General features: G+C 43.7%; 1 protein-coding gene and 1 pseudogene across 6 annotated transcripts in view; one reads left to right on the forward strand and one right to left on the reverse strand.

Annotated features, from left to right (window-relative positions):
• The window catches only part of LOC147707970 (amine sulfotransferase-like), a 429743-nt gene that overhangs the window by 240233 nt on the left and 162693 nt on the right, over positions 1-26817 (forward strand). The window lies entirely within an intron of this gene.
• LOC147707971 (uncharacterized) lies at positions 17905-26540 on the reverse strand (annotated as a pseudogene).

Here is a 26817-nt window from a genome sequence, read left to right on the forward strand (position 1 = left end):
GAAAACATGTTTTGGGATCCCCCTTTTTGCTCAGCCCCCGCTTGTCAAATCACCCAGAAACTTTCAAGACAGGAGCTGACCGGAGCAGGCCACTAGTTTTGAAGATTTCACTAAGATTCATCAACCGGCGCCAAAGATATTGAGAAAATAAAAACTACTTTTCCTATTGAAACTAGGCCCTAACTATACCCACCTACTGGCGACCACCAGTAGGTAGTAATATGTATCTATCTATCTATCTATATATATATATATATATATATATATATATATATATATATATATATATATATATATATATATTCACTGAAAAAACCATAGGTTATAGACCATATATAGTTAGGAATTATCATTTACAAAACCTTAATTTACTCGCACAAAACCATAGAAATTCAAATATATAGTTAGTTGCAATAACTATATATCGCACACCCGCAATCCACTGCTGATGATGTCACATATTACATCATTCATGACATGGTCAGTGACATCACTGATGACATCACTGATGACATCATCCAGTGACTGTGTGTTTAAATATGTTTTACATATTGAAGAATGAGTGGATGTATAAGTGTCTGGATGAAGAATTTAGTAGGTGCATGACTGACTGTATGAGAGAGTGATTAAATGTGTCACACTGAGTGCATGGGTTAGTGACTAAACTGTCTTAATTTATGCATCATTATGTCTGTTGTTCTGTAAACTGCTGAATATGTTAATCAGTAGCTATATGAGTAACTATATGGGATATTCATTGGTTGCCCAAGTATTTGTATTGGAGACTGAGTATGTGTATGAGTGGCTGGGAGGTGTATGACTCTGTGCAAAGAGGTGTGAGCAGTTGATTCACTAGATGTATGGGTTCAAAAGTGCATGTGGAAACAGCTGCATGGGCGGTTGACTGTGTGCATGAGTGTATTGGTGAGTGAATGGATATCTCAGTGCTACATGTCAAAGTAAGTACATATGTAAAACACTGTCCATGTGAGAGTAGACATATATAAATAACTGAACATAAGAGCCAGTGAATGTGAGAGTGGCTTTATGAATCATTGTGAACTTGTATGAGAGATTGTATAAGAGAGTAAATATGTGTTAGAATATGTTTGAATTAGTAAAAAGTGTATAACTGTATAGTTGAGGAAATGGAGGTGTGATTGATAGTTTGCATGACTGACTAGGTGTGTGAGTAACTCCATGGATGAGTGACAGTCTGTGAGTGTCTGTTTACACTGAGTGGATCTAAGGTTATATTAGAGTCTGAAGAGCTTCATCGTATTATTACATGAATGATGTCATCAGTGATGTCATCAGTGATGTCATTTGAGATGTCATCAGTGATGTCATTTGAGATGTCATGAGTGATATCATGAGTGATGTCATGTGAGATGACATCAGTGATGTCATCAGTGATGTCACTGACCATGTCATGAATGATGTAATATGTGACATCATCAGCAGTGGATTGCGGGTGCGCGATATATAGTTATTGCAACTAACTATATATTTGAATTTCTATGGTTTTGTGCGAGTAAATTAAGGTTTTGTAAATGATAATTCCTAACTATATATGGTCTATGACCTATGGTTTTTTCAGTGAATTTTCTAGGTTTTGTAAATGCTAATTCCTAACTATATATGGTCTATAACCTATGGTTTTTTCAGTGAATTTCAATGGTTTTTTAATAGCAAATATCAAAAGCTGTCAAATGTCAAGTACGTGATAGGTAAAAACATTTTCGTGTTTATGCATGCTGATGTGCTTTGAACGCTGCCCCCCCTCCGCTTTTCTCTTAGGAGTACTCTCTCTTTGCAGATAGTGAAGGGTAGTTAACGCAGGCCTCTGCCCCCGTTGTAATCCGTCGTGCCTGCTTCTCTCTCCATTTGATTGATTGTTATCCAAGTATTTACTGTTTTAGAATTGGTTTTCTTTGGTTCATTCTCTATTTACAAACAAGCACAGAGTCGCAATACTCTGTTTAGTCTTTGCAGATAGTGAAAAATCGTTTAAAAAAACAAAAGGAATCGAGCAAAATCAGTAGGCCACTAATGGGATCTCTTTTTGACCTCGCTAAAATAGAAACATTAAGAAAAACCCCTCTTGAGAAATACGAAACTAGTGAGATGAACTGAGCTCCACACGATGATGGCTGCAAGACAGCTCAGCTCCGCCACCCACCCCACCAAAAATAACGACAAACACTATGCAAATATTATAAATATATACAACACACCAGCAAAGTAATAGGGTAAAACATTTTATTAAATAACTATTTACATAACTATTTTATACTTTTTGTTGCCCGATCCGGCTAGCTCAATCGATCGAGCATGAGACTCATGCACTCTGATCTCCTTGGCCTCAGTCAACCATCAATAGTAAGATTTTATACATGAGTGTACGTTCATGGTTTTGGTCCCTGAGTTGCTTCGATGTCACTGCCTTGCACAAATAACATAAGTCCTGGATGTTGGGTGCCATAGTTCAGAGTTCTGCGCAGCGCTTGTAACACTGTCTAAAGCTTATTTGCACCTGCTGCAGCTTCACTATTCTCAAAGTAAGTGGGGGCCGTTTGTGGACCTGACTGCATTTGAAAACAATGTGATACGGTACCTCCCTAAACCGTTTGACGAAGGCCCCCGAGGGGCGGAGTAATGGCGCGGACTGGGAGAAGACGCTTGGCTCCGACCCCCTCCCCAAGTCTTGTTGCCCTGGTGTGGCCTGAGATCGTCCCCGACATAGGCGGCCGGCTCCCGGGGTCCGGCGGAACTTTTTGCCTTTTGGTGACTCTTCCATTCTGGGCCTTGTCCCACAATCCGTTTGACCTGAAGACACGCTGTAGTGGGGCGCCCCTTTACCGTTTCAGTTGCCATTCCGCCCGCTTTTGCTACACTGTGCCTCTTCCGCCATTCAACTGTTTACCGCCCGCTCTTGCGACTACAGTGTCTCGCTCACCATGTAGTTCAATTGCTCCCTCTCTTGCGATGCAGCGATAGGCGGCTGCCACAGGACTCTCAAAATGGCGACCGGCTCTTCAGATTTGAGCGTGGTCCACTAAAATGGCCCTGGGACACCTTGGAACTCGGACGCTTGTCTGCTAGGGCTTGGGCCCCATTCTCGAAAGCGTCCCCTCAGCCTTGAAGATTCTACAAAAGTGTTGGGGGCCCGACTCCCGCAGGCTTCTGGTGGGGAGCGGCTGCCATGATTGCTCGTGGAATGGCCACGACTGAGCTACGAGATGGTGGTGCTCTCATGCTGACGCCAGCTTCAGTCTGAAACATCCAGAAACACTGTAGACTACCAATTCAATCAGTTCCGGTAGCGCCCCAACGTGACCCGGTAGAGAAGAACTTGCCCTCCCCTCTTTGACTGATGGTTCTTGTTGCCTGTCCCTTCTGTTGTCATTTAACAGAACTTTTTAGACTGCTGAAAGGGGTTGTGTTCCGACCGCTGGTTGGTGGAGACATTTTGACTATATTCTGGACCTACGTTGTCGCGTAATGCGTTATATGACACGACGCGTTAGCGCACCCGGAAGTGCTCCGGTGCGCGAAGTGCAGCTTCCCGGAAGCGATCCGGGGCGCGGCGCGCAGCGCGTAACGTAAGCATAACAGGTCATGTGACTTGTTAATAAAACTTTTCATTGGTTCATTTTACTTTTGTTATTCTAATGATGAAAGGCTTGGTCATATGACCTAAAAATTACGCTTTTTATTGCTTTCGAACATTATTTTTTCTTAAACATATGTTATAATGTTCCAGGCTAATGTACTTTCCCGGAAAAGTTACAACTGTCCTGCAAGTAAAATATAATCCTTTTTCGAGAAAAAGGGCGTTTCTTCGTCCCATGACGGAGCCGTTGAGCAAAAGAGGCTCGGCCTGCTGTCTTAGTCGCCGATACGCCTGAATATCAGATTCTTATCGATCACTTTATGTTGCAGGAGTAGAAAACACAACAGCCCTTCACCATTTATCTTTACTGCGTTCCTGCGTATTATACCTTTTATCCGTCATGTAATTGGACTGCTTTATTTCACTTGCCTTTTACTGATTCGAAAACAGTGACTAAAATTAAAAACTTTACCAATGTAAATACTACTACCATGTTTTGTTTTAAAAAACTTTATTGTGAAAATGTCAGTATACAAATACGGGCCTATAACCACGTGGGCCGGCCACAGAGCAAACTGGAATCATATATGATGAGGAGACATTTACACTGTAGAGGAACGTAACGAGCGGGCCATTAGGTTGCAAGAACTAAGGTGTCTAACAGTTGCGGAATCGGTGGGCGTACATTTTGTAATTAAAATACGACAGGGCCACTTACAATAAAATTATCTAGATATACATTTGCGGGCAAGTACCATGGGTGACGTTAATTCGAACTTTCAATAGTACAGTAATCAATAACACATCAGAACTTAATATCAATAGGGATGTCGAAATATTCAATCAATTCTCGTCCCCGCCCGCCATGTGCTTCAAAACTGCATACGTATCTCGTGATATCAAGGTTGTGCAACCAGTACACAACAAGGAGTTACGAGTCCCATTTATACCGGCGCCATTTTGGGCGAGGCCGGGCAGGTCCAGGATATAGTCAAAATGTCTCCACCAACCATCGACTATGATGATGTTCATAAGCTCTATTTATTAAAGTAACACTCATCTGTCCACATGAAATTAATTTGCCACAATCTAAACATGTCATTTTAATCTTTCCAAAGTTCTTCTGAATATTTGGGACCGTTTCCCTTGCCTCTGATGCTGTCAGTGCCACTTCATTGGTGAATGTACTGGCAGGTCGGGAGTTGTCCACCAAATCTCTCACTTGTGCAGCACTATAATTAATTGGTGCCACCTCTCCATATGACGATGCATGTTATAATTACCATAACTTTATTTCGGCTCGTTTGTGCCGCCTCCCCCCCCCCCCCTTCGAGCACCCCACGCCGACTTTCGGCGCAGCATTGTAGGATGGCCACACCAGAGCGGCAACTTGCTGGACACCACCTCGGTGCCAACCGGATCTCAGCGCCTTGTGGTGTCTTCCATTCAGAAAATATTGAAGGCAGCATTTTGAAATGAAAGATAAACAGCCGTTCTCCTAGTGAGTCTCACATTGTTACATTTAGGAAGAATGTTGAAGAGTAGTATGTTGAAAATCTGAAACCATTGTTCTACAAACTCTCAACCAGCCTTGGATGGAAAAATCCTGAAGAATGTACAAACTGAAAACCAGTTTTTGTCTGTATAGCATCAGCAGCAACGCTTGAGTCAGCTTTGTGTGAAGCCGCCATTTTGATTCAATCAATAGCGTCCCCCTGCACACATTCAGGGACCTGGTCGTGTCTTCAGGTCAAACGGATTGTGGGACAAGATGCAGAAAGGAAAAGGAAAAAAGTTCCGCCGGACCCCGGGAGCCGGCCGCCTATATCATGGGCGATCTTTGGCCACACCAGGGCAATAGTGAAACTGCAGCAGGTGCAAATAAGCTTCAGACAGTGTTACAAGCACTGCTCAGAACTCTCAACTATGACACCACCTCGGTGCCATCCGGATCTGGGCGCCTTGTGCTGGTTCCGGCCTATTCACACATCGGTCCGCTACTGACACCACCTCACAGGCCAACGGGGCAACACACGCCGACTTTCGTCGCAGCATTGTAGGATGACCACACCAGTGCGGCAACTTGCTGGACACCACCTCGGTGCCATCCAGATCTCGGTGCGTTGTGCTGACTTCGGCCTACTGTGGACGCAACTCAGCTAGATAGCGAGTGAAACACCAAGGGGCGCCCCACTGCAGCCGAGGAGCCTCCATCTTGGGGGCGACGCACAGCATCACATTGCTTTCCAATGCAGTCAGATCCTCAAACAGCCCCCACTGACTGACGCGACCTCACAGGCCAACGGGGCGCCCCACGCCGACTTTCGGCGCAGCATTGTAGGATGGCCACACCAGTGCGGCAACTTGCTGGACACCACCTCGGTGCCATCCGGATCTTGGCGCGTTGTGCTGCCTTCGGCCTATTCGCACATCGGTCCGCTACTGACACCGCCTCACGTGCCAACGTATTTTCTACGCTTTTTATAGCCCTATGCCGCATAACAGGTCATGTGACTTGTTTATAAAACTTTTCATTGGTTCATTTTACTTTTGGTTTCCTAATGATGGAAGGCTTGATCATATGACCTAAAAATAACACTTTTCATTGGTTTAAAACATTTTTTTTTCACAAACGATGAAAGCCCCACCTTGTTTCTGGATGTTTCAGACTGAAGCTGGTGTCAGCATGAAAGCACCACCATCTCGTGGCTCCGTCGTGGTCATTCCGCGAGCAATCATGGCAGCCGCTCCCCACCGGAAGCCTGCAGGAGTCGGGGGCCCCCAAGACTTTTGTAGAATCTTCAAGGCTCAGGGGACGCATTCGAGAATGGGGTCCAAGACCTAGCAGACAAGCGTCCGAGTTCCAAGGTGTCCCAGGGCCATTTTAGTGGACCAGGCCCAAAAAGGAAAGAGCCTGCCGCCATTTTGAGAGTCCTGTAGCAGCCGCCTATCGCTGAACCGCAAGAGTGGGCGCAACTCAGCTGAATGACGGATTTTGGCACAGTGTACCAAAAGCGGGCGGAATGGCAACTGAAACGGTAAAGGGGCGCCCCACTACAGCAGACGAGCCTCCACCTGGGGAGGCCCGTTCATGCCGCCTCCCCCCCCACCCCCTCCTCGGGGCGCCCCACGCCGTTTTTCGGAGCAGCATTGTAGGATACCAAAACCAGTGCGGCAACTTACTGGACATCACTTGGGTGGCATCCACATCTCAGCGCGTTCTGCTGCCTTGGGACTATTCGCACAACAGACCGCTACCGCTGAGGCCTCCCCCCGCACCCCCCGGAACGCCCCACGCCGTTTTTCGGAGCTGCATTGTAGGATACCAAAAACCAGTGCGGCACCCAGGTAACATCACCTGGGTGCCGTCCAGAACTCAGCACGTTGTGCTGCCTTGGGACTATTCGCACAAAACACAGCTACTGACCATTGTTGCTTCTTTTTTCAAAAAAATGTTTAAATGTATTTACTGTTTTTGTTGCGTTGTATATATTTATAAGTTATTAAAGTTTTATAATCCTACTACTTTGTTGGAGTGCTATATATTTTTAATGTGATACATAATTGTAAAAACTTTGATGTACAAAGAGGCATCCCTGGAATCTTCCGCTTCAGGCTCGGACCCACACACCCTCACACCCTCACAGTGACAATCCCCTCCCCAAGCACAATACAGGATGGTTATCAGATAGTAGGAACGCCTGTGGTGTGACGGATCTCATCGGGTGGGGGCCTTGATCTACTGTAACTCCTTTGAAGAGGGGTGATTCTTTACAGCTGGGGCCATAAACTACATCTGCAGGGCTATGTGATAGCCTGGGACCGGCCTGGACAATCGAACACAGAGGAAGAAGAGTGTCAGAGGGTGCGGTAGTGAATAGGGTGAAAGGGAGGTGTCGGGCGGGCACAGGGTGTGATTCTCAGAGAAGAACAGCGCAGATGGAAGGAGGTTTCTGGCCCATGGATGAGAGAGAGAGCGGGGGTGACCAGTGCGTGGGGGAGATGCTTGCGAGGGTGGGGAGCCATGCTGACGATCGGCGGCGTGCAGAGAGTGGGTCTGGTCAAGGCATCTAAAATGGCTGCCGTGCTCAACAAAAGTGTGGCATTGCAAAAAAGGCAAGATGGAGCAGACAATGTTTATCAATAAGGATTAATTTATAACAATTATTTTTAACAAAATATTTACTCGCAGTGACAAAATGGCGGTCAACAGTTCCTGATTTCCATCGAATCGAACGTTAACAGACGTCACGCAGCAAAAAAACAAAAACGCTCACGCACTGCCGCTGTAAGACATGTATTAACATATATGAGCCTCCTCAGCCACCCTCAGAAAACATAAGGGGTCAGGATACGTCTCCCGTACCCCCTTTTACCCTGTAATTTAATTAAACCGAAACACAAAATGGCGAATTCCCGTTTCGCTACCAGTTTGCGTCCCGGTTCGCGAACCGGGAAGCGCTTCTACCGTGAAAAATCTATTTTTTTTTATTTTCCCCATGGGACCCTTTAATAACCCCAACATCATTCCTAGGGGGTCAAGAGGGGTCTACCTTGCCCCCTTTCATTAAATTCCCCCTTCGTTTTTCTCCGCCTCTTGTCTCTCGATCCTACCGAGAGACAAGATGGCGGCCGCTCCAGACTGTTTAGAATGTTGACAGACACCGGAGAGCCAATCAGCTTCGCTTCGCAAAGCTCCGTTACGCGAAAAGTACGCGATCTAGTGCGCTATCCAGGACTCTGTCACAGATATATCTGTTTTTTTAAACGTTAATTTCTCAAAATCCACTGGAGCACATATATTGAGACCCAGCAAAGGCACATCGGGCTAACAGTCCCTACAATTTTGCCAAGTTTCGTGTAAATCCATTCAGCCGTTCGAGCTAAAAGTGAGGCCAAACGCTCTAGGGAAATTAACATGGGAAAAACGCGTTTTGGGACCCCCCTTTTTTCTCGGCCCCCCCTTGACGAAACCCTCCCAAATTTTCAGGGGCTAATCGGTAACACAATGTGCCATTTTCCTGAAAATTTCAGCCGATTCCGTCCACAAACGCAAAAGTTATGAGACATAGAATTTTCAAAAGTTCCATAGAGAAAAAATCCTAACTATATATACCTACTGGCGATATATATATATATATTCACTGAAAAAACCATAGGTTATAGACCATATATAGTTAGGGATTAGCATTTACAAAACCTTAATTTACTCACACAAAACCATAGAAATTTGCATATATAGTTAGTTGCAATAACTATATATCGCGCATCCGCAATCCACTGCTGATGATGTCACATATTACATCATTCATGACATGGTCAGTGACATCACTGATGACATCACTGATGACATCATCCAGTGATTGTATGTTTCTGTAAAGTTAAAATATGTCTTACATATTGAAGAATGAGTGGATGTATAAGTGTCTGGATGAAGGATTTAGTAGGTGCGTGACTGACTGTATGAGAGAGTGATTAAATGTGTCTCACTGAGTGCATGGGTTAGTGACTAAACTGTCTTAATTTGTGCATCATTATGTCTGTTGTTCTGTAAACTGCTGCATGTGTTAATCAGTAGCTATATGAGTAACTATATGGGTTATTGATTGGTTGCCCAAGTATTTGTATAGGAGACTGAGTATGTGAGTGGGTGGCTGGGAGGTGTATGACTCTGTGCATAGATGTGTGAGCAGTTGACTCACTAGATGTATAGGTTCAAACGTGCATGTGGAAACAGCTGTATGGGTGGTTGACTGTGTGCATGAGTGTATTGGTGAGTGAATGGATATCTCAGTGCTACATGTCAAAGTAGGTACATATGTAAAACACAGCACATGTGAGAGTTGACATATATAAATAACTGTGCATAAGAGCCAGTGAATGTGTGAGTGGCTGTATGGATCATTGTGAACTTGTATCAGGGATTGTATAAGAGAGTAAATATGTGTTAGTATATGTTTGAATAAGTAAGGTGTGTATAACTGTATAGTTGAGGAAATGGAGGTGTGATTGATTCTTTGCATGACTGACTAGATGTATGAGTAACTCCATGGATGTGTGACAATCTGTGAGTGTCTGTTTACACTGATTGTATCTAAGGCTATATTAGAGTCTGAAGAGGTTCATCGTATTATCACATGAATGATGTTATCAGTGATGTGATCAGTAATGTCAAATGAGATGTCATCAGTGATGTCATCAGTGATGTCATTTGAGATGTCATCAGTGATGTCATCAGTGATGTCATTTGAGATGTCATCAGTGATGTCATCAGTGATGTCATTTAAGATGTCATCAGTGATGTCATCAGTGATGTCACTGACCATGTCATGAATGATGTAATATGTGACATCATCAGCAGTGGATTGCGGGTGCGCGATATATAGTTATTGCAACTAACTATATATGCGAATTTCTATGGTTATGTGCGAGTAAATTAAGGTTTTGTAAGTGCTAATCCCTAACTATATATGGTCTATAACCTATGGTTTTTTCAGTGAATTTCAATGGTTTTTTAATAGCAAATATCAAAAGCTGTCAAATGTCAAGTATGTGATAGGTAAAAACATTTTCGTGTTTATGCACGCTAATGTGCTTTGAACGCTGCCCCCCTCCCCCCCTCTTTTCTCTTAGGAGTACTCTCTCTTTGCAGATAGTGAAGGGTAGTTAACGCAGGCCTTTGCCCCCGTTGTAATCCGTCGTGCCTGCTTCTCTCTCCATTTGATTGATTGTTATCCAAGCATTTACTGTTTTAGAATTGGTTCTCTTTGGTTCATTCTCTATTTACAAACAAGCACAGAGTCGCAATACTCTGTTTAGTCTTTGCAGATAGTGAAAAATCGTTTAAAAAAACAAAAGGAATCGAGCAAAATCAGTAGGCCACTAATGGGATCTCTTTTTGACCTCGCTAAAATAGAAACATTAACAACAACCCCTCATGAGAAATACGAAACTAGTGAGATGAACTGAGCTCCACACCATGATGGCTGCAAGACAGCTCGGCTCCGCCACCCACCCCACCCAAAATAACGACAAACCCTATGCAAATATTATAAATATATACAACACACCAGCAAAGTAACAGGGTAAAACATTTGGCATCCTGTCACAGAATATCACCCTAAAACATGGAATCTCCCAAACACCAGATTGAGTTGAACCCCACAGTAGGCCTTATTTCTTCAGGGCCTCGGAATTTCTTTTGCTTTGCTCATGGAAATTGTGGGATATAGGAGAGATAAGGTGTCACCATTAAGAAAGGATAGTATTTAAATTTGCATATCAATTATGTTAATTCTTTTAGACATATGATATGCTAGCTTGAACTTATAATTTACATTTGAAGCCGAATTCAACAGCTTAAGTAAGTATGTTTTCGTAGTTATAACTTTAAAGGGTGATCTAGCAAGCTGTAAAGATTTTCTAAAACAGTGGAGAGTATTTAGTTTTTTAATGTACATGTTTATGAAACGATTACACAAATGAAACATTTGTGAGTTTTAAATTTCCGGAGAAGTATAATTCACCAATAGCTTTCTCTGTAGATGTTTTTCCATTAACAATCCCAGTTCCATCACCCGTCCAGGATATCACTACTGTTAGTTGTCATTGTTGCTTCTGTTTTAATAAAAAATGTTTTAAGGTGTTTACTGTTTTTATTGCGATGTATATATTTATAAGTTATTAAAGTGTTATAATCCTACTAATTTTTTATCGATGATTGCTCTTTGAGATATTCCCTGTCTACAAACAGAGAAGAATAGGAATATTCTGTCTCCCTTTGCAGATAGTGAAGGATAGGTATTGCGGACTTTTGTCCCCCGTTGGAATCCGTCATGCCTGTTTTTCTCCCCACTGATTGATTGATTGGCTGGACATTTATTGTTCAAGGAATAGTTCTTTCGAGGTATTCTCTGTTTGCAAATAACGTGGAATAGAAATATTCTGTTAGTCTTTGCAAGTAGTGAAGGGTGGGTAATGCGGACCTTTGTCCCCCGTTGTAATCTGTCATGCCCATCTACTCCCCACTGATTGATAAACTAGTTCCACCCGGACCATTTATTAGAGGTACATCATCTGGCTCAACCGGAGGGTACCCCTAATTAAGAAGACATATGTAAAATACGAAGTAATCACTGTATCCTGTTAAACAGAAACTTTAGCATGAAACACACTTGAAAAGGAAGGGAAAGAAATCGAACAAAATCAGTAGGCCACTGATGAGTTTTTGACTTCGCTAGAAATAAGAAACATGAAAGTGGTGAGAGAAGCCAAGCTTGACGTTACGGCAGCCACGAGGTAGCTAGGCTCCGCCACCCCCCCCCACTGCTCAAAGCATGTCTGTCCCACCGCCCGCCACGCCCAATAACGGTAACATGAAATAGATACAAATCAGCAGATACCTACCCCCATTCCGGAAACTCACCGAAGTGCAACAGGTCCACGGTTACGCCCATCCGGAAGAAGAGGCCTCGACACGTGCAGGGCGGGGCCCGACTAGCCGCCATCAGCTGAGAAAGTCGTGGAATGGTCGGCCCGGAATGTACTGGTCCTCCCATCCTCTTCTGGCGCCCTGCAGGCCACGGGGGGGGGATGTCTTGCACATGCCACCGACCCCCCCCTCGTATCTCCTGGTCTGGCCCCGGCTTGGTATGAGCTCTCCGTTCGGCCCTGAAGCGGCGCCCTGCAGGCCACGGGGGGAATGTCTTGCCTCTGCCTCTGACCCCCCCCTCTTCTTTCTTCAATAATGGCTGCGACAACAGTGGGGGGATGTCTTGCACATGCCACCGACCCCCCCCTCCCCTCATATCTCCTGGTCTGGCCCCGGCTTGGTATGAGCTCCCCGTTCGGCCCTGAAGCGGCGCCCTGCAGGCCACGGGGGGATGTCTTGCCTCTGCCTCCGACCCCCCCCCTCTTCTTTCTTCAATAATGGCTGCGACAATGGTGGGGGGGATGTCTTGCACATACCTCCGTCCCCCCCTCTTATCGCCTGGTCCGGACATCACGGATATCAACGCCAGGTGTCGGCGTGGGGTGCGCTGGGAGGGAGAGGCGGCGCGAACGAGCCTCTCCCACCCTCCCAGGTGGGGGCCCCTCAGCTGCACCCCCAACGCTCCACTCACCCAACAAAAGGTCTTGTCCACTATTGCGAGGCAATGATGCTCCGCTCACCCAGCGGGGGTCTCGTCCACTGTTGCGGTGCAACGGCGCTTCTGAGTTCAGCTAGAAAATGAGTCCTGCGTCCAAAAACGTTCTCCTCGACTTTGAAGATTCTATAAGAGCCACGGGGGCCCCCGACCCCCGCAGACACCCCCGATGGGGAATGACTGCCATGATCACCCACAGAACGACCACGACGTAGCCGCGGGACGTCGGCGCGCTCATGCCGGCGCCGGCCTCAGTCTTGAAATGACCAAAATCCTGCAAGACTACCAACTTGATCAGTTCCGGTGGGACACCAGTATGACCCGGTAGGAGAGATTGTTGCCTCCCACCCCACTTTCACTGATGGTTCATGTCGCCAGTCCCCTCTGCTACCCTTCAACGAAAACTTTTGGACTGCCGAAAGAGGTCCCGGTCCAACCACGAGTTGGTGGAGACATTTTGACTATACTTGGACCTTCCAGACCTCACCCAAAATGGCGCCGGTACAAATGAAACTCTCAACTCCATGTTGTGCCTCGATTGCTCAGCCTTGATATCATGAAATATGTATGCAGTTTTTAGCACATGAATTGATATGGGATAAGACTGATTATATGTTCGGACAATGAATTGATCCGGGATGGGTATTGATTATACGTTCGAACAATGAATTGACATGGGACGGGTACTGATTACACGTTCGGAAAATGAATTGATATTAAGTTCTAATGCATCATTGATTACTGTATTTATTGAAGGTTCGAATTGTCGACACTTTTGGTACTTGCTCACAATGAATTATCGATATGATTTTGTTGCACTTGTCACACTTTTTACTATGAAATCAACGACCACTTACTCTGTTATGTTTTCGACAAATAAATACCCCCCCCCCCCATTTACAGTTCCAGCCTGCTCCGTGGCCGGCCCACGGGGTTGTAGGCCCGTATTTGTGTACCAACATTTTTATTAAAGGTTTTTGAAAAAGCAAACATAGTTGTAACGCGTAGATTGGTAAGTTTCGAATAAATGGCCACTGTTTCCGATATAAAAAAAATAATTCAAAAAGCAGGTGAAATGAAGCAGCTCCATTAGTTAAGGGTTAAAAAGTATAGTACGCAGAAACATTGCAAATATGAATGGTCCAGGTTTGTTGTATGTGTTTTTCATTTTTGTACAGCATAAAGCAATCGATAAAGATCCTGGTATTTAGCCTCTACTTTATATGCTACCTGTATCAGGGAAGTTGTTTTAAATGCCCCTAAGCCACCCCGAAGGAATGTCACCTGGCCCCCCTAGTACGAACGAAAACGACCCCGTACCACTGTAGGTTATCTCTCTTCCTCAAAGGAGAGCATGAGCTCGCCCCCACTTTACACCGACTGCCCTTTGTTTTGACCCTCCCCTGCACACGATCCGTAATGCCACACTTGGGCGACCTATGCTATCCACAGGCCTCCGATAATTATCTCTCCCACATTACCGGTCCCCCCTGGGCTTAAACGCCAAGATGGTAGGGACTGCATCCCGTGGAGATAGGCCGAGTATGTAGTAAGTAAAAGCCTTTTCGGGTTTATGCGCGCTGATGTGTTTTAAACGCTGCCCCCGCCCCTTCTTTTTCCCTCTTTTCTGCAGGTCACTTCGGAACGTCGATTAAAGTACGGAAAAATGGTGACTTAACGGCCGATGGGATGGGAAAAAGGGTTTGAATGTGGTGCCAATACACGACGAGCAAACAATCACTATGTCTCTTTCTGAACCCAGCGCTTGGGAGGGCAGCCTGAAGCAGAAACTTGACGGGTTATTACAGGATGACAAAATATGACTTCGCTTGGCACCCCGAATAATACAACCAAGAATAACGTGCACCAATTAATAAATTCCTACGTTTAACTAAATAGGGAAAGTTTAAGGAATATTCCGAGGTGAGGTTTACCCAAGTACCCTCCGTCTGGAGGACTAGGAATGTTGCCAATGTTTAAGATTTACCACCTCCTTCTCGCACCCTCATAGACATGAAACTCAAAGCTGCCCCATTGTTCTCCCGACTGACACCTACCGCTGCCTGAGCCTGGAAACCCATTCGCTAAAAATTATTCGAAGATCCCCCCTGAGTATTAGCCCGACCAGGTTAGTTCCCGACCAATTTGCAAAGGTGTAAGTATTTGCAACCAAAGCCACCAGATGTCACCGGAGAGAAAGTCAGAACATGATTCTATAATGTGTCGGAACCTTTTCTTGATTGACCCCGACTAAGTATTATGCCGATCTCTAGGCTTGTATGTATAACCCAGCAAATATAAACTCATATGTACTACATCTCGTCTATTGCATCGAATGTACCTGGTTATACGCAATCCGCCAGTATTTACAAATGTCTTTCCATTGACCCCACATGGCTATATGTACACCCCGTCAGTTGGGGAAAACACGGAAATGAACTAACTTATGTTAAAAAGCGGCGACTGTTGAAAATGGCAATGTATATGTACATAAGATGGGGGGAGGTTTATGGCCCATGCATGAGAGAGAAAGCGTGGGTGACCAGTGCATGGGGAAGATGCTTGCGAGGGTGGGGAGCCATGCTGAGGATCGGCGGCGTGCAGAGAGTGGGTCTGGTCAAGGCATCTAAAATGGCTGCCGTGCACGACAAAAGTGTGGCATTGGAAAAAAAGCAACATGGCGCAGACAATGTTTATCAATACGGATTAATTTATAACAATTATTTTTAACAATATATTTACTCGCACTGACAAAATGGCGGTCAACACTTCCTGATTTCCTTCGAATCGAACGTTAACAGACGTCACGCAGCGAAAAAAAAAAAAAACGCTCACGCGCAGCCGCTGGAAGACAAGTATCAACATATATGAGCCTCCTCAACCACCCTCAGAAAACAGAGGGGGTCAGGATACGTCTTCCGTACCCCCTTATACCCATTTCTCACATTGTTTTTCCTCCATCTTGTAATTTAATTAAAACGAAACACGAAATGGCGAATTCCCGTTTCGTGTCCCGATTCGCTACCCAGTTCCCGAACCGGAAAGCGCTTCTTCCGCAAAAAAAATAAAAAAATTTATTTGCCCCACGGGACCCTTTAATAACCCCAACATCATTCCTAGGGGGTCAAGAAGGGTCTACCTTTCCCCCTTTCATTAAATTCTCCCTTCGTTTTTCTCCTCTTCTTGTCTCTCGATCCTACCGAGAGACAAGATGGAGGCCGCACCGGACTGTTTAGAATGTTGACAGACACCGGAGAGCCAATCAGCTTCGCTTCGCAAAGCTCCGTTACGCGAAAAGTACGCGATCTGGAGCGCTATCCGGGACGCTGTCACAGATATATCTGTTTTTTTAAACGTTAATTTCTCAAAATCCACTGGAGCACATATATTGAGACCCAGCAAAGGCACATCGGGCTAACAGTCCCTACAATTTTGCCAAGTTTTGTGTAAATCCATTCAGCCGTTCGAGCTAAAAGTGAGGCCAAACGCCCTATGGAAAAATGAATGGGAAAAACGCGTTTTGGGACCCCCCTTTTTTCTCGGCCCCCCCTTGACGAAACCCCCCCAAATTTTCAGGGGCTGATCAAAAACAAAATGTGCCATTTTCCTGAAAATGTCAGCCGATTCCGTCCACAAACGCAAAAGTTATTAGACATAGAATTTTCAAAAGTTACATAGAGAAAAAATCCTAACTATATATACCTAATGGCGACCGCCAGTAGGTAATATATATATATATATATATATATATATATATATATATATATATATATATATATATATTACCTACTGGCGGTCGCCAGTAGGTAGTTATAGTTAGGATTTTTTTCAATGCAAAATCTCAAAATTCTATTGCGAATAACTTTGGCACCGGTTGACGAATCTGCCTGAAAATTTCCTCAAATTTGCCTCGCGGAGGTTTTGGTCCTTCCTTGAAAGTTTGGGGGGATTCGTTAAGTGGGGGCCGAGATAAAAGGGGGGTCCCAAAACGTGTTTTCCCCATGTTAATTTTCATAGGGCGGTCAAACTCACTTTTAGCCCGAACGGCTGAATGGATTTCCACCAAACTTGGCAAAATTGTAGGGACTGGTAGCCCGATGTGCCTTTGCTATGTCTCAAGATATGTGCTCCAGTGGATTTTGAGTAATTTAGGTTAAAAAATATATATATATCTATAGCCGCGCTCCGGTACGCGGACCGGGGAGCGCTTCGGGCACACTACGCGACTTGCGCGCGGAAAGCTGATTGGCTCTCGGGTGTCTGTCAACATTCCAAACAGTCCGGAGCAGCCACCATCTTGTGTCTCGGTAGGATCGAGACACAAGAGGTGGCAAAAACAAAGGGGGAAATGACCAAAAGGGGGCAGAGTAGACCCCGCCTGACCCCCTAGGTTTGATGTGGGGGCCATATAAGGGCCCCGCGGGGCAAAACATTTTTTTTAATTTTTTTTCGATTTGCGCGGGGGAGCGCGCGGTACGCGCACCGGGGAGCGGACCGGGGAGCGTACCATTGGGAAAAAAGAATGACAGAGTTTTTAAAAAATGTAGCCTTTTTTTATAAATTGGAGGTAGTTCTGAAAAGAACTTTTTTCTTTCTTCTTTTTTCTTTTTTTAGAACAAAAAAAAAACAGGGAATGGAAACTGCTCAACAGGAGCAAAAAAACCAAAAAAAATTAGGGCTGGGAACGGCAGCGATGGTTCTCCAATGCTCGAACCATGAGCAGAACACTTTGCTCCCCAAAGGTAAGTAGTTTAGTTTAGTTTAGTTTAAAGGGGTTTATAAAGCGCATGGTGACGCCTCCCGGCGTGTCCCCGCGCTGTGGAGAAGAGCAAGCAAGAGCAGAGAGGGGAGTGCCATTATGAGGTGAAAAGAAAGGTTTTTAACAACTTTCTAAAAGAGGCCTCTTTAGTCTCTAGCCTAATGTTCGTAGGAAGGAGATTCCAGTGCTTGGCTGCCAGAGTGCGGAAGGATCTGCCTCCCATTCTAGCTTTTCTGGGGCGTGATGTTCTAAGCAGGCCCATTCCTTTCGATCTTAAGGATCTATTCGGTTCATACAGGGATGCCAAATCTGACATATAAGACGGCGCTTTTTGGTGGATTATCCTGTGGCACCATAGTATAGCTTTAAAAACAATCCTCTTGCTAATAGGTAGCCAATGGAGGGCTGCCAGAGAGGGGCTCGAAGGGGCTCTGCGAGGCAGCCTTAACACCAAACGTGCTGCAGAATTTTGTAGAACCTGTAGTCTCTTGATGTTTTTGGCAGATGTGCCCAGAAGCAACACATTCCCGTAATCGATCTGGGATGTGATTAGAGCCTGTGTCATGGTGCGTCTAGAATTCAGAGGCAGCAAGTCAAGGGTGCGGTTGAGCGTTTTCATTACTCCAAAACATTTGCCTACTGTTTTCTTGACGTGGCTGTCAAAAGATAGCTTGTTGTCTACCCAGACACCTAGATTTTTTGCTTCCCGGTTGGGAGTAGGCAAAGGACCCAGGCAGTTGGGCCACCATTCTTTTGTCCATTTTGCCTCATTGCCCCCGATTATAAGAATCTCTGTCTTAGTGCCATTTAGTTTTAGGCAGTGCTCTGTCATCCAAGTGGCCAGCTTACTCATGCAAGCATTAAAGTTGTCTGCTTCCATTGAGGGGGCTTGTGACAGAGATATTAGAAGTTGCGTGTCGTCGGCGTAAGAGACAAGCTCTACGCCGAACAATTGTACAACTTCTGCCAGGGGAGCCATGTATAAATTGAACAGGGTGGGACTCAGGGCAGAGCCCTGAGGCACCCCCTGTTCCAGCATCATGCTGTCTGAGAGAAAAGTCCCTCTCTGAACCTGAAAGCTCCTGTTAGTCAAAAAGGCTTTCAGCCATCCCAGTGCCTTATTGGTTACTCCCGCTTTGTTTAGACACTGTAGCAGGATGGAATGCGCTACAGTGTCAAACGCGGCACTGAGGTCCAACATGATGAGAGCCATGGTCTTACCCTCGTCCGCTCCTTCCCGTAGGGTTTCAGTAGCCCTCAGGAGTGCTGTCTCTGTGGAAAAATTAGATCTAAACCCCGATAGGGATTTATGAAAAATATTATAGACTTCTAAATGGTCCATGAGTTGGGCATTAGCAATTTTCTCAGCTAGCTTTGCAAGGTAAGGTAACAGAGATATTGGACGTAGATTGTCTAGTATGTCTTGACTTATGTTCGGCTTTTTTTTAATCAGTAGTACAACAGCTTGTTTCCATTCCATAGGCAGGCTAGCTGAGTAAAAGGAGACTTGAAGCAGATGTCTAAAATGAGGTTCTAGTACAGGAAAAGCTTCCGCTAGAATTTTAGGAGGCGCAGGGTCCCGGGGAGATCCTGATTTGATTTTTTTGCACATTTTGGCCAGTACTTCATAGGGAGGAACTTCAAATGAGCCTAGGCACTCCGGAGTGCTTACGAGATTGGCATTTTCAACAAAATCGGTTGCCGACTTTATATTATTGGAAAAACTAGCATAGATGTTTGTAATCTTTCCTGAGAAGTATTGGGCAATTTTGTTACAGGTTTCCACCGAGTCGTTTTGGGAGGAGGGATTCGCATCCACTATGGAGATTTCTTTATAAATTTGGTAAAGTTCCTTAGAGGAGTTATCTGCTTCCATAATGCGAGTATGGTAATGAGCTGCCTTAGACAGACGTATGGTTTTGTTGTATTCTCTTTGCGCTGTCTTGTACTGGGCTTTAATTTCTGGGCAGTATTTTTGGCGCCAAGCTCTTTCAAGCTTTTTACAAGCTGTCTTCATGGTTTGAAGTTCTTGACTGAACCAGGGAGCAGCTTTTTTTGTTCTCCTGTCTTTGGTCGTGGTGCGAATTGGGGCAGTGATGTCAAGGGCCTTGGTGACAACATTATGTATATGCTTATTGGCTGTCTCGCAATCATTCCCTCTAGGAGGTCCTACATCCTGGACAATTTTAGTAAAGGATTCTAATGAGAAATTTTTCCATTTTCTGCGTTTATATCGTATGGACTGATGACGATATTGTTCAGTTCTGTCTAGTTGAATAGTGATGGGGATGATGTAATGATCCGACCAAGGTATAGGTTGAGGAGCTGAAGTTTGAGCTCCATGCCAATTGCCAAAAACAGGGTCTAATAAGTGCCCTAATTGATGTGACGGTTCCTTGTTTTTTAATTCCAGCTGTATCGAGAGTAGCTCAGCTTGAATATCAGTAGCTATCAGTGTCTAAGGGGTCTTCAAAGTGGGCATTAAGATCCCCTAGCACTAGTAAACGAGATTTCCTTAGTGCTAGGTGGGTTATGGCTTCCATAAGGGTGGAAGTAAAGTCATATAACCTGCCAGGTGGTCGATATATCAGGATGCCCGATATAGAGTGATTGGGGCCGGTGTTAATAGTGAATGAGCCCGCTTCACTGTGGTCTACCGAGATGGGAGATATCGTGCATACTAGAGGGGCTTTCGTAGCGATGGCGATGCCACCACCTCGACCGTCTTTCCTATCCAATCTGGAAAGAGCGTATCCAGGGGGGAGGGCTTGAATAATATCCGGGTCGGAGTATTCATCCAGCCAAGTTTCCGTCAAGAATATTATGTTAAGGTTCTGATCCTCGAGTAAATGGAAGATTTCTATACAATACTTACGCAGAGATCTGCAATTAAGCAAGGCTGCTTTGATGGTATGACCCGTGTTAGTTGCTGGGACATGGCTGACAGGAGCAAAACTGCATAGGGTGCATTTATTTAGTGACAGGGCATGCAGAGAATGTTTGCAGCCTGCTGGCGTGTCAGGTTGCAGGGCAAGCAATTCCTGTCTGCCATACCTGATAGTGGTAGTCGTGGGAAAGCCAGGGATTATGGCCCCGCGCCCCGTCCGGCCGCGGACGGGCGCAGACGGGCTGGACTTTGGCTCGACTTCGGCGCGCTACCGGCGCGCCCGCTGCACGCGTCCGCTGCGCGGTCGCGGTCCTACACACATTTATAGATGAGGTAGGGGCAACTAGAGCGCTGACCTTTCGTCCTGAGCCCGGAAGTGTTGGGATCCTCCTCCACCCTCCGCAACAAACGCCCAGCAAGGACGCGGCGGACCGGGGCGGGAGTTCTACAAATACAACCCAATCTGTGAGTTTACATTATCCTACAAGGTGAGGTAGCCTTTTTAAAAATGCACAGTCAATTTAACACCAAAATACACAAAAGATAAAATTAGCTGATCACAGTATCTTCATTTCAGGACGCCTTTGTTAAATGCAAGCTGAATGTTCGGAACCAGCTCTTGTGAACTCCCCCTCACCGATGTTGTTGGTCCTCCTGTTGATGTAGAGGCCCCATCACTGGGAACCTCTTCTGCCAGAGCCCTGACACTTTCCCGGGCAAAATTCTGGGGGGGCCCCCTCTCCACATGGCGAAGCATTGTGGAGTCCCCAAAAGAATATTTCTTAGTGGGGTCACCCCATGACAGAACTGTGTGACAGATCCTGCACTCCACTTTTGGAGCATTGACCTTCTTCTGGTCATCAGGTATGGAAAAAAAATTCCAAATGAAATGCTCTTTGACCTTCGGCTGAGAAGGCTCTTATTCAATGAAATCATTGGAGTCATCTTCACTGCTGGATTGTCTGGCAGCCATGATTATCCAAGATATCCTACAAAGAACCGAGAGCAAAAAGGCAGGTCTTTCAGTCACAAAAATGAAAGAAGAAGTGAAGGAAATGGGTGGGGATTTCATTCTTTGTAAAAAAAAGTGTTAGCAACCAATGAAAAGTGTTATTTTAAGGTCACATGACTTGACATGCTGACGCTGCGCGCACCAAAGCACTTCCGGGGGCTCTTACGCGGTGCGAACGTAGGCGCTTCCGGGGTGCATACGCGGCGCGAACGTAGGCGCTTCTGGAGGGGCTTACGCGGCGCGCCTAAGTGACGTTTTGATAGTTTCACGGAAATGCAAAATTATTTTCATTTCCTTATTCAAAAAAACTGCTTTTATATGTATGGTACTAAATGTCTTGCGTTATTATTTACTTTTCATTCATATTTTTTTCACGAACGCAAGTAGCGCTCTGGGTGCGCTTTCCGGAGAGCTTACCGGTGCACGGACCCAGAGCGCCCCAGGAAAAAATGATTAAAAAAAATATTTAAAAAATATTATTATAAAAAAATAATACTATTTAATCCTCACACAAAACAGCAAATTAAAAAAAAATCGTAGGTTACAAACTCGATATTGAAAGGAATTAGCATTTAAAAAACCTAGTAAATTCACTGAAAAAACCATAGGTTTCACACCAGTTATAGTCAGGAATTAGCATTTAAAAAACCTATTAAATTCACTGAAAAAACCATAGGTTTCACACCAGTTATAGTTAGCTGGAAATTTTACTGACATAAAACCATTGAAATTCCCACGTTATAGTTAGTTGGACTCACTCTAACTTGTGCGCCTGCAATGCACTGCTGATGACGTCACATATTACATCACTCATGACATGGTCAGTGACATCACTCATGACATCACTGATGACATCATCCTTGTGACAGACTGACAGACCTCCTTTCAGTGTAATGTAACCCTTGAAACACATATACAAAAATAGAATTAACATTTAAAAAAAAAAAAAGATACCCCTACCAGTTACAACAACCAATTCAGTAATTCCACCATCTATATACACATCCACTCATTCATCAACAGTTCTATATAGTCACTCATACATATACTCACTCATCATATGTAGTGATACACCTATACATCCTGTTACGGACCCACAGTCATCTAAAAGTTACTCACAGACATACTCACACATGCAAATAAACTATCGAACATCCATTTATTTGCATATACAACTATACACACACTACCACCTTACTTCTAAGGAAACTTACACATACTTACTCTCTTAAACAATCACTTATAGAAACACATACTTATTTAAACAGGAACTCTTACAATGTCTCACTCTCACACATACTCACTTATATATATCAATACTCACATATACTAGATTAAAACATATGTCGTTACTGATAAAGACACTAGTGAGACAGTCATTCACTCAGTAACACACACATACACACACTCATCAACCCATACAGTCCTGCACATATGCTGTCTTCAAAACACATACAAACAGTGAGTCAGTCACCAACCCATGCAGCCACTTATACACAAAGTGAAACACTGATACATATATTTCAATATTTAAAAGTTACTCGCTAATATATGTATTCACTAAGATACACTCAATAAGCCAGTTAACCAATCATTTTTTTTTAAATCCTTTTAAATATACATATATAAAACATATATATTTTTAAAAAAGACACACATTCACTCGATGGTGTCATCAGTGATGTCATGAGTGATGTCACTGACCATGTCATGAGTGATGTAATATGTGACGTCATCAGCAGTGCATTGCAGGCGCGCAAGTTATAGTGAGTCCAACTAACTATAACATGGGAATTTCAATGGTTTTATGTCAGTAAAATTTCCAGCTAACTCTAACTGGTGTGAAACCTATGGTTTTTTCAGAGAATATATATATGCAATTGAGCGCAAAACACTTCTAATGCCCAAAATTCCTGTAAGCCCGAATGATGAAAATACTGTGCGGCTCATCACTAACTACAGTGTACAGGAACATAAAATCAGGAACATCATCACGTCTGAATGGCCTATAATCCTCACGGATGTCATTCTGGGACCTATACTTCCTAGAAGTCCAAACATCACATTCAGAAGATCCCCCAGTATGCGTGATGCATTAGATAGATCTATGCCCGAAGAACCGCCAAAAAAGACTCTAACCACCAAGACAGGATTCTTTCGGTGCACCTCGTGTAGAGCTTGCACGTTTGCTAAGAATAGTACCCACTACTATACAGCATTTTCTTCCACACCTGTACCTATTCGTGAACACCTCACTTGTAGATCTGAATTTGTGGTATACAAATTGAAGTGCACATGCAACCTGGAGTACATCGGAAGTACCAAACTTCCGGTACACCAGAGAATATTGCAACACATCCGTGCAATTGTTAATAGCGACAATAACTATCCAGTCGCGCGGCACTTTTGAGCTGTTCATGATAAAAAACTGAGAGATCTTGAATATACAGTTTTGTGCTCCGTACCTCAACCCGGACGGGGAGGTGACAGAATGAAACTTCTTCGGCAGAAAGAATCAAATTTAATTTTGTCCTTAGACACTAAGGCTCCAAACGGTTTAAATCTGACCGAAGATTTGAGCAATTTCTTATAAACTGTATGTGGTCAGTGTGAGTTAATTTCACTTTTTGAACTTTATATGTGAGTTATCTGATGTGGTGTAGACTTACACAGAGCGGTCGGCCGGCTGGTCAACCCTCATTTGTATATACTTTGTTTAGGTGTTCATTACTCTGATTATATTATAATTTGTAATGTGTGAAATTATACACCTGACTGTATATTTGTTAGTGACGTTTCTATGCGTGCCCTGTCAGGGCAATTCTTGTCCTCAGCTGTGACTAGTTTACAGACTTTCTTTCCCTCTTATTTTTATGCTGTCACCATTTATTTTCTTAAGTTTTGTTGTGCTTTCTCCTACACGTTGTGTTTCATTATTTATTTTCATTTTTAAAGTATTATACACCTTTCTATTCTTATTTATTTTTTCTATTGTGATTTCTTGGGCTCTGGTTTGATTTAGGAATTGGAATGATATCCTTCTTTACTTGTTGTGATTCCTAGTTACTCATTGGTTGTTGAGTATTGCATTATTACTTTCTGGCATTAGGTCAGCAGGATCAGTATGTTTTTGGCACTATGTCATCATTTTGCAAGTTGTAATTTATAATAACAGTGTAACCTTATTTTGGTTTAGACACTTGCCGTCACTGTTATTTGTAAATACAGTATCTTTCTAATGTTTCACTCCATTGCATATAATATCCACTCGCAAAACAAACAGTTTTTCCTGTTTTGCGTAAATGTTTGTCACTATGCAAGCCTAAGCATTCATTATGTTTTATATAACGTTATTTTGTTTCCATATCATTTGTTGCAACTTTAGTCCTTCCTTTGTTACTATGAACTGGAGAAGGCGTATGTTATCAGTGGTGGTCATTGAAGCCCTTTGTTTATGTTTAGTATTTAAACATTGCTTTGTTTTCGGCGCATTGTGTGATCAAGCTCTCTCGTAGAGCGAAACGCGTCATTTCTATTAAATACGTTTTCCCTGTCACCCATTGTGGTTCTACTTTTGTGAAGGCTCCATTGGATTGCTGGTTGCGAGGTTTTGCGAGGTCCCGACCGTTGGTTCCTGCACCTTTAGGAACCTGGACTGTTTACTTCATATATATATATATATATATATATATTCACTCCTAAGGTTCCACTCGTCTCAAAGAACCACTCGGACACCTCAAGTGCTTCAGCTTGGTTTAATTCAACAACAGGAAAAACGACGCGTTTCGGGGATGAACCCTTGATCACGCTCGTAGTTACAAAGTGCCACCATGTTTAAATACATTTAGATAAACAACACCTCACGTGATTTTAGTCATCAACTGTGGCGGCCATCTTATAACATGCAAATTCAGCATGATTCCATGCAATCTAACAAGTCCTGGTAAGTGACATTATTTTCTAATAATGTCAGCGTGTTATATCCTGTGAGTAATAAAATACTACAAGGAAAAGCGAATTAATTCCTGCTACATTTGGATATTGACAAAATTTTCAAAGTCTCGCCCAAGTGGGCTGGCAGAAAGTTAAAGTCTCGCCCCAGTGGGCTAGTTACCAGTTCATATGTCATCTACATTCAAGCATATTATTTACATGTTCATGAAACTTTAGGCCTTGATCTTCTAACCATCAGTTGTCCTTATAAGTGATAGTGCCCATAATCAATCTAGAAATAAAAGATTAAAAACATGATATAAATACTTTTGTAGCAGACTGTATTCAGACAAAGAAACGTATCAATCATTCATGTAAATGAATTGCCAGCTCTTCACTAATATTCAGCCCATTAGGGGCAAGGCTTTCGAGCTCAACAATGTATCTCGATTCCAATTTGCGCATTGACAATTCTCGATTCCCACCTCTCATACCCAGATCGACACTGTCAATCACCACCAATCGCACCTGATTCTCATCACTGTAATGAAATTCTGCAAAGTGACGAGAAACAGGATACTGCTTGGTCTTGTTTTTGATAGCTCTTAAGTGCTCCAGCACACGCTTTTTTGCCTCATGTTTCGTGCTGCCTATATACCATTTCTGACAAGGACAAATAAGTACATATATACAGTATGTGGTGGTACAAGTCAGATTCTTTTTTATCACAAATTCTCTATTGAGATTAGGTATAGGCAGAGTCTGGCAATCTGTGCTATTCTTGCAGGCTTTACATTTTTTACAGCAGCGAAAACCAGCCGGTCTTCTAGTATTGGACACATCCCTTGATCTTACATGGTTGTGACTTAATTCATCTTTTAAGCTCTTACTTTTTTTGAAAGTAATCTGAGGATTACTGCTCAAATTAGTACTTAAGTGAGTGTCAGTTAACAACACATGCCAGTGTTTTTTTAAAATGTGTCTTACACTGTTTGCCTGCCCTGAAAAAGTGGTGATGAATCTCACAGTGTCTGCATCTTTATTTTCTTGCACTTTAGGATACAGTAAGTCATTTCTTTGTAACGATTTGACCCTGAGTTTCGCTTTGTTGATGATATTTTTACTATAACCTCTCTCAAGGAATCTTTTACACATAACTTCTTGTTCAATTTCAAAAGATGAGTCATCGCTACAGTTTCTTTTAGCCCGCAGCAATTCCCCATAGGGGATACTGCGTATCAAATTGGAGGGGTGGCTGCTGTCAGCATACAGGATACTGTTCCCGGCTGTATATATATATATATATATATATATATATATATATATATATATATAATACAGGCTCCTCCTCAGATCTCACAGCGCTACGAACACAGCGCACGCCGGCAAACGGGGGAGACGGACCACAGGAATCAGCAAAAGGTAGTTTATTACAGCAACACCAACCACAGAGAACAGCTACCC

Source organism: Lissotriton vulgaris, chromosome 6 (assembly GCF_964263255.1).
Source record: "Lissotriton vulgaris chromosome 6, aLisVul1.2, whole genome shotgun sequence".
In the NCBI taxonomy this organism is placed as follows: Eukaryota; Metazoa; Chordata; class Amphibia; order Caudata; family Salamandridae; genus Lissotriton; species Lissotriton vulgaris.